This window comes from Engraulis encrasicolus, unplaced genomic scaffold (genome assembly GCF_034702125.1).
Source record: "Engraulis encrasicolus isolate BLACKSEA-1 unplaced genomic scaffold, IST_EnEncr_1.0 scaffold_36_np1212, whole genome shotgun sequence".
Classification (NCBI taxonomy): Eukaryota; Metazoa; Chordata; class Actinopteri; order Clupeiformes; family Engraulidae; genus Engraulis; species Engraulis encrasicolus.
Window position 1 is genome coordinate 759,395 of NW_026945665.1, and position 9,014 is coordinate 768,408.

Here is a 9,014-nt window from a genome sequence, read left to right on the forward strand (position 1 = left end):
CTATGTATGCATGTCTGTCTGCAGATGTGTGCAAAATATTGGATCTGTGAAATGTATATTATATGTGGCAAGACCATAATCTTCTTTTGGAAATCTAGATCAATACAGTACTTCTACTCTAATATTGTTAAGCAATGAATAGTTGTCAACTGACAAACTTCAACAGGATACTGGCTGGGCATAGCCTACATACCATCAGGTCCAGGTGGCGCACAGCACAGCTGTTCTTCACTGGCTCCTCTGCTGCACTGGGACAGGTCTACAGAGCAAATGGAAAAATAAAACAATCACAGTTAGTGCAATTCACCTTGTCTGTAATATGTTGGTCACATGTAAGAGAAATACAACTTATAAATAACCTATAGTTCCAATTTAGTTATTTTATTTAATAAAATGCAAATAAGTAGGCTACATTACACCCATACAACACAGTATCATTACTTATATGGCTGCTATTACAGCTTAAACACTTAACTATTTTGTACTGTACTTCTTAGGCTACCAATTGGACTTGCTGTATAACTTATAGCAGTAGGCCTAGGCATTTGGGTGCAAAAACAAGTCTAGACCACTGAGCACTTCTCCTCGACACAATCTCAATGAATAATGTCATTTCCAGAGCAACACATGTAATTAGTTGTGGTCATCTCGATTTGTTCAACAAATAGGTCAAAGTTATTGCTATCCAACAAACAAAATAACAACTTGTGATTGTGATGACGCTAGCCTAACAAGTGCAGTGGATTACTTTGCAGATGCTTACTAAGCTATTTATTTTCTTTTTCAGGTTTTAGGTCAGGTAGACACTGTATTCAGGGGCAAATCTAAGCAGACAGGCGAATTTAAACATTCTAACTTCGTTAAGGACTAAACACAGGTAGCCTAAGTAGGAAAGTGTGTTCAAATAGTGGCTATGTTTACACGTGAAATACAAGGTATAACTTAACACAAACGAAGCTATACAAAAGGCTGAATGACCCAAGGCTAAAAGGCATTGCTAACGATGGTTGATTAGCATAATTCACACCTTTAATTATTTGCGATCTCTCTTAAATGGAGCGTTTTTATCATCACTTTCCATCTTCCACATTTGCAAACTTCTTTCAACAACAGGTCGGTTGGAAACAGACAATGATTAGAAAGTATGGGTGCAGTATCTAAACCTAAACCTAAACATTACAACAAACAAGAAGATTTGACTCACCAAATAACAAAGTCAGCTTGTTAAACTTCCATCTCCTTGATGGCTGGCATTAAGTTGCTCCTCTTTGATTCGCGTGGAAGGGGAGTGGTAGTAGCCGTTCATCACAAAGATTTTTTAAGGAGGCACGTGTTGTGTTTACAGTATTACCAGAGAACCTCTAACAGGGAGAAGGCTCAGTCTCATTGGTTCCCATTGTAGCCAGTTAGCTTTGCATGCATACTGCAGTAACGAGCGTGGGCCAGTCCTTCATGTGGGAAAATGTATGGAATGGAAAGGGGAACCCATGCTAAATACATTGCTACTGCGATTTCCAGTCACAAATATCATCAACAAAACATTCCTGGTAAGCACTATGACTGTTGTTTAACAATAGGCCGTATTGACAAATCATTCAGGTGTGTAGTTTTACAGCATGTTAGAAGATTTCAACCTGTAATCGCTAGCATTGCGCTAATGTTTATGGGTTTGGCCCCATAAAAATTGAGCTTTGTGACCCAGTATATAATAATCTAGTGGCGCAAAATAATCGAAACGCTACTCAAATGGGGTCTTATTATTTCTAGCTTCGAACTTAATATTAATATTTCAGGACAAAAATTATAAAAATTCACAAAAATTATAATGTTAGAAAACTCCATTGACACCCATTCATTTTGCACTGGCCCGTGGTTAGGGTTAGCCAGTTGTGGCTAGTAGCTTGTTCCGTGAGTGAACACCCCCTGGTATTACTTATTATGCTTGGGTGCATGTACTCCACCACCAGTAGGTGGCACTGCAGAGGTGTAATCAATCCATGATATATTGATACTGCGCTACTTCACATTGTTCAGTGTGCCCGTGACAGTTCCATTAAAAGGATGAACTTGACATACGGTCTCCTCATCATTTGAAGTCACTACAATTCCTCCTGTGAGCAACACCACAAATTGGCGACGAGGATGAGCACATTGGTACCGAGTCCACCACTTTTCCTTCCACAAGTGGGTGAGCCACCGATTACGTTTGCTACATGGAGGAAAATCTTCGATAATTATATGCTAGCAATTCATGCTACTGGAAACACATGGCCAGATGTACGAAAGCGTGCAGTACTGCTACAATGCCTAGGTCCGGAGGGACAACGCATTTTCTACGACTTACCAGATCAAGGTACGACTTTTGATCAAGCCATGGCTGCTCTAGAAAAGCATTTCGTACCGAAAGTGAATGTGATTGCATGGAGGCACAAGTTCAGACATCGGTTGCAACGATATGATGAAACTGCTAGCCAGTATGTAGCTGCTTTGAGATCCCTAGCTTCACAATGCCAATTCGGAGCTATGGAAGGGGAAATGATTCGTGATCAGCTAATCTCTTGTGCTTACCTGAGTGCCGTAAAAGACAAATTACTGATGGAGGATGATCTGAATTTAGACAAGGCACAGACACTTGCGTGCCAAATTGAAGAAGCCGTTAAAAATTCAACGCTATTGTCTTCAGCTAAAAACCCGCCAACGGCATCCGTGCAAGCCATCAGGGCTACGAGTGCACAGTTTCGAGGGAAAAAGGGAGCGCGCCCAGCTAAGCCCTCAGCTACAGACCGCCATTCTGCGAGTTCCGATCGCAAGTGTTACAGATGCGGGTCCAACAAACATGTAGCGAATGACAAGAATTGTCCAGCGGTGTCCGTGAAATGCAATAAATGCGGCAAAAAGGGACATTTTGCTAAAGTATGCAAATCAACAGTGAGTGAAGTGAGAGAAGTTACAGTGCCTGAGGTCGAGGTGCTGTGCGTGGATGATAAGCCCGCGGCTGCGGCAGAAGAAAAGCTAACATGTGCAGTGAATGTCGAAGCACCACAGGGAAACTCTCACTCCCTCAAACTCATTGTTGACACTGGCGCTTCTGTGTCTATCCTCTAGTCCATGTACAAAAGCTACTTTGCAGATTGCTCACTCTGTGAACCAAAAATCAGATTAGTCACTTATGCAAAAGGTGAATTGAATGTACTTGGCTGCTTACCTGCTACAGTTTACATTGCAGATGACAACAAAGTCTCCACTCACTTCTACATCGTGAAAGCTGGATCGCCACTGATGGGGCTTGACCTGATCAAAGCACTCAATGTGAACATCATGGGAGGCAAGGTGAACACTGCTAGGCAGCATGCTCAAAATGTCACTGTGAATAACATTGATTCTACTTCACCCCAGCAGCTCGGTTGTGTGAAAGGTTTCATTCACAAGGTCCAGGTGAACAACACGGTGCAGCCAGTTCGTCAGAAGCTGAGAAGTTTGCCGCTGAGCATACGAGAGGAGGTGTCGGCAGAGCTGAATCGCTTACTTCAGGCTGGCATCATCGAGCGTGTGGATGCATCTGAATGGGTGAGTCCTCTTGTGGTTGCACGAAAGCGCTCAGGCGGAATACGGCTCTGTGTTGACCTCCGTGAGCCCAACAAAAGTGTGATCATGGACTGTTATCCACTTCCTCATATGGAGGATTTATTCTCATCACTAGCAGGCGCCACACACTACAGTCAGATTGACTTGAGCTCAGCTTACCATCAGTTACCACTGCACACTGAGAGTCGCAACCTCACTGCCTTCATTACACACGATGGCCTCTACCGATTCACACGAGTTCCATTCGGACTAGCGTCCGCTCCATCTGCATTCCAGAAAATGATGCAAACAATTCTAAAAGGCCTACCTGGAGTTCAGAACTATTTAGATGACATAATAGTTAGTGGAGAGTCCAAAGAGCAACATGATGAGCACTTGCAGGCAGTCCTGCAGCGCCTGAAAGATGCAAACCTTCAGATTAACTACGACAAAAGCTCATTTGGCCAGACAAGCATTCCCTTTCTGGGACACGTCATTTCCAAAGAGGGCCTACGCCCAAGTGCTGAGCATCTTACTGCCATTGCCGATGCACCTGCCCCAAAAGACATGCCTGCCCTGCGTTCCTTCCTGGGGTTAACATCATGGTTCAGCAAATTCCTGCCAAACTATGCGACACTAGTCGAGCCACTGCGTCAGCTGCTCAGATCAAGTCCACAGTCTGAGCTACAGTGGGACAGTGACGCAGAGAAAAGTTTCACCAAGCTGAAAGCGATGCTGTTAGAGAGCCCTGTCCTGGCTGTCTTTGACCCGAAGCTACCTACCTTCATTACCACAGACGCCTCTGATTATGGCCTGGGGGGCGTACTGACTCAGCTACACTCTGGCAACCAAGAACGCATAGTGGCCTTCGCCTCACGCACACTGTCTGCAGCCGAGAGGAAGTACTCCACTACAGAAAAGGAAGCCCTCGCCTGCGTGTGGGCTGTGGAAAGATGGCGCACGTATGTGTGGGGACACAGATTCACTCTTCGAACAGATCACCAAGCGCTGACCACTCTCCTCAACACCAAAGGCATGAACAGAGCCGGCATGAGGATCGTAAGATGGTCTGCTTAGCTGATGTGCTACCAGTACGACATGCAGTATAAGCCAGGGAGCGAAAACGTCATGGCGGACTGCCTGTCCCGTCTTCCCCTCACTGATTCCAACACTGCTGCGGAAGCTGACGGAGACCTGAGCACAGAGATAGCTGAGATCACAATTCACAATGCACTGCCGCTTGCAGACTTCAAAGCTGAATGTGAAAATTGCCCCATACTTACACAGCTGCGGCAAGTGATTCACTCAGGGTGGCCCAAGGTGAAGAAAGCTCTCCCTGTTGAACTACAGCCATTCTTCCTAGTGCGACATGAACTTGCAGTTGAGGCTCCGCTGATCGTACGAGGTACACGCCTGCTGGTTCCCAAGGCTCTTCAGGAAAGAATCGTGCATCTGGCGCACGAAGGCCATCAAGGCATGGTCCGCACAAAGCAACGCCTCAGAGAGCTCTACTAGCTAGACAGAGAGAGTCCTAACCAAGTATTGAACATTGCATGTTGTGTTGAAAGTACCAAAGTTCAACTGATTTGATGTGCACTGATGTGAAGAAAATTGTGATTTTATTACAATATTCTAATGATGCGAATTCCCCAATTCATGGTTTTTTTGAGCTGGAAGACCAAAATGTGTAAAAATAAACAATTTAATGATTGGAATAGTTAAAAAACTGGGCCATGAATCTATAATCCATGACAGTTTAACATTATTGATGGAATTATGGAAATAAATCAACTTTTTCATGCTATTCTAATAAAGTGGCCTGGAGCTGTATATTGATACTGCGCTACTTCACATTGTTCAGTGTGCCCGTGACAGTTCCATTAAAAGGGTGAACTTGACATACGGTCTCCTCATCATTTGAAGTCACTCCAATTCCTCCTGTGAGCAACACCACAGCATGTAGAACTAGATTTTTAAGGAGGCACTAGATTTTTTTCAAGGAAGACTATTCAGTTGTATTGACGCAATCGGCGCACTGCCACCAACAGTTTGGAGGTGGAACTGCAGTGACCATTTAAAAATTCCCCACTTCTGGTTTTCTCGCCAGGTGATTGTCAGAACAGGGGCCGTTCAGGGGCCAATCAAATTGGAGGAGGGGCCTCTGCCCCTGTGGCCCCGCCCCTAGATCCGCCCCTGCCTAATCAATTGTGATTTAGACTATCAGGAGAGTTTTAAACTCAATTCTAAATCTCACTGGTAGGCTTGTGTAATTACCTATATGTGATGTGATGTCCTTTCTTCGTTTTGGTTACAATTCTAGCAGGAGCATTTTGAATTATTAATAAAAGCCTATAATGATATAACTTGGTTTTATATAGCGCCTTTCAAGGAACCCAAGGTCGCTTTAGTTGCAGTTTTTTAAAGACCTATAAGTAGGCTAGAGTAGTCAATTAGTCAACTACAGGTAATAAACACATGGATTCATTTCTCCATATCTTGTCTAATCTTAACTACAGTATGTTCCTAAAATGCCAAAGCTGATTTATGCTTTTGATGTGAGCATTGAAACTGAGATTACTGTCCAACATCAAACCAAGGTTTTTGACACAAGACTAATTAGTTTCAAGCTATTTGTATTATGTTCATCAGGTTATTCTAACTTGCTAGCCTGCCTAGCAGCTTAATTTCATGATTCTTGCATTATGCAATATATAGGCCTATTATACAGAGGGTTAGGCCTACTAAGTCTACCTATTTAGTGTACACAGTATATAGGCCCGTAAGGTCTACCTAATCATGGAACTGGGAGGGTGGTATAGAGGCTGTGGTTATTGCACCAAAACACCACGTGAAGGTATTATCATAAGCTTTATTGTTTTTTGCTTCATGGTGGCCTGGCCTGGCTTTGGAAAATGTCCGGCCTGAAAAATTCTCCCAGCCCAGCCCTGATTGCATGCATGTCAGAGTTCCAAGGTCACCTGACAAGGGAAGCATCAAGGCTTGCCTCAAATTTCCTAAAAACATATAGACAATGCATACAAAGCTTCTGAAAGAATAGTCTGTGGACAGATGAAACAAAAGTTGAACTGGGTGTTCCGAATTACTGATGTTTTCATTATACATGTGATCTACTGTAACCAAATGTAACCAGTCTCCACATGTGTAATGATAATATAACACATTTATTCTAAAGTACTGTACTGTAATCAGTCGGCACGTGTGTAATGGTGGAAATCAAATGAATGCAACCAATAATGTAATGTAACCACTCTGCAGAGAATGCTGCTGCCACCTGCTGGTCAGAGGCAGGGTGACACAAGACTTACATTCACACTCAGCCACTGCTGTATAGAATTATATAAATGCCATCTCTCCATCTCTCACACAGCTCTGCCTGGGCGCTGGCGACAGACAAACTCAAGAGGGAGCCTCATGGTTTGGCTACAAATGCTGTGTATGAGGCCGACTGCAATGTCTCAGCTCATCCCCTATTAGATAGGCCTATATAGGCCTACAATGTCTCCCTTAGCTCATATTGTTGAGGGGACATGCACATCATAGGGTGCTCAAGAGGGAGCCTCAAGGTTTGTGCAAAAGACACCAACGAGTTCACAAGATGCTCCCCTCCCCCACACACAATAAGTGCAAACCAGATATGGTGTGGTCAAAAGTGATGAGGAGCTCCAATTGAAACCTGTTCTGGTCGACTCTCTGACATGCAGTATGTCACGTATACGTCTGGGCTTTTCGCATTTTCTTTTCCATTATCATCGAACATGCGTCATGTATGGATTGCATTTACCAGAATGGCAAAGACCAAGTCGTATGTATGACAAAGGCCCTGTGTTGTGTCATAGTACTGCAGTACTATGGTAGTTAACTTTTACAGCATTCCACTAGTGGAACAGCGTGCATTATGGGGCTACATTGCTACAACATTTCAATTGCAACCATTAACCCATTGCTTCCTGATGTTGCATTGCGCAACATTGGCCCTGGCGCCTGGAGCTGCATTACGCAACATTCAGGCTCATGAGATTTGAGACAACTTAATTAAAAATCTCTGTTTGTTTGAGATGAATGAACACATTCTAATGAAAGATGAGGGTCTTTGTATTTAAATGCAACTTTTTTATGTGCTTCAGGAGCTGAGATATTTAGGTTTTTATAGACTGAGTGCAGTTTTTCTTAAAAAGGGCACAGGCATTTAGCACCCTTTTTTGCAGGTGCCTTAGGCGTCAATGGATTAAAAGGTAATGTCTCATTTTATAAAATTAAAACAAAAGAATTTCAAGTTTATTGTAACATTTATCACTTGCCTCATTTTGATGTTGACATATTTCACAGTACGCAGCACTCTGCAGCCATATATGGGAAACCTGTTTCTCAGGCCGGGGACCAAAAGCAGCAGAGACACAGACTGTCACGTACCTGAGATATGTGCTTACTCCTCACCAAACCACTTCCTCTGGCCCCACTAGCAGTGAGATGTAAGACGTGACTGCAGGCAGCTGCTATCAGTCTACATAAAACATGAGGTGATGTTGTAGGTAGAGTGTTGATTCAGGCTTCAAATGCTAGCATGTGGAAAGAAGTATTGTGTAGAAACTAGTGTAGAAATTAGTCAAGTCTAGTCACGTCAGCTTTTATTGTCAGTTTCTTCATATGCACAAGTCATAAAAGGAAAATGAAATTGAGTTTTCTCTCTATACCATGCCAAGACAGACACACACAAGACTGAAATTTTGACTGACATAAAGTGCAAGACAGGACAGGTAACAGTGATGGACTGGTAACAGTAAGTGGTCAATAATAAATACAGTACAATGAACATTTAACATTCAACATTTAACATTAACATGTAAACAGAAGATAAGATAAATATAAAAATAGAATATAGGCATTGTAATAATAGAAATAACAGTGATAGTAGCAATATTAGCAGTATAATAACAATAGTTATATAAGTAGATGGGGTAGCAGCATTGTAAGCAGCATGTTGTATTGTCTTAGTTCCTGGACTGAGGTAGTGGAGATAAGGTGCAGTCCCTTGGTACGGTGTGTGTGTGTGTGTGTGTGTGTGTGTGTGTGTGTGTGTGTGTGTGTGTGTGTGTGTGTGTGTGTGTGTGTGTGTGTGTGTGTGTGTGTGTGTGTGTGTGTGTGTGTGTGTGTGTGTGTGTGTGTGTGTGTGTGTGTGTGTGTGTGATCTTGTCTTATCTTATACAATTTTAATTTACTGTCAAAATAGTGTTTACAGAACGAGGTCATCAGAAAAAATATCACACAGTGCACTTTGAATTGTCAAGTGATTTTCAACTAACCTTCTGCTAGGATCATACAGAGTTCACTTATTTAATTTGATTTGATTCAGTCCTTTGATTTGTATGAGGGGCAGAGGCACACATTCCCAGATTCAGAAAGTGAAGATCTCGCCCTGTAAACACAATTTT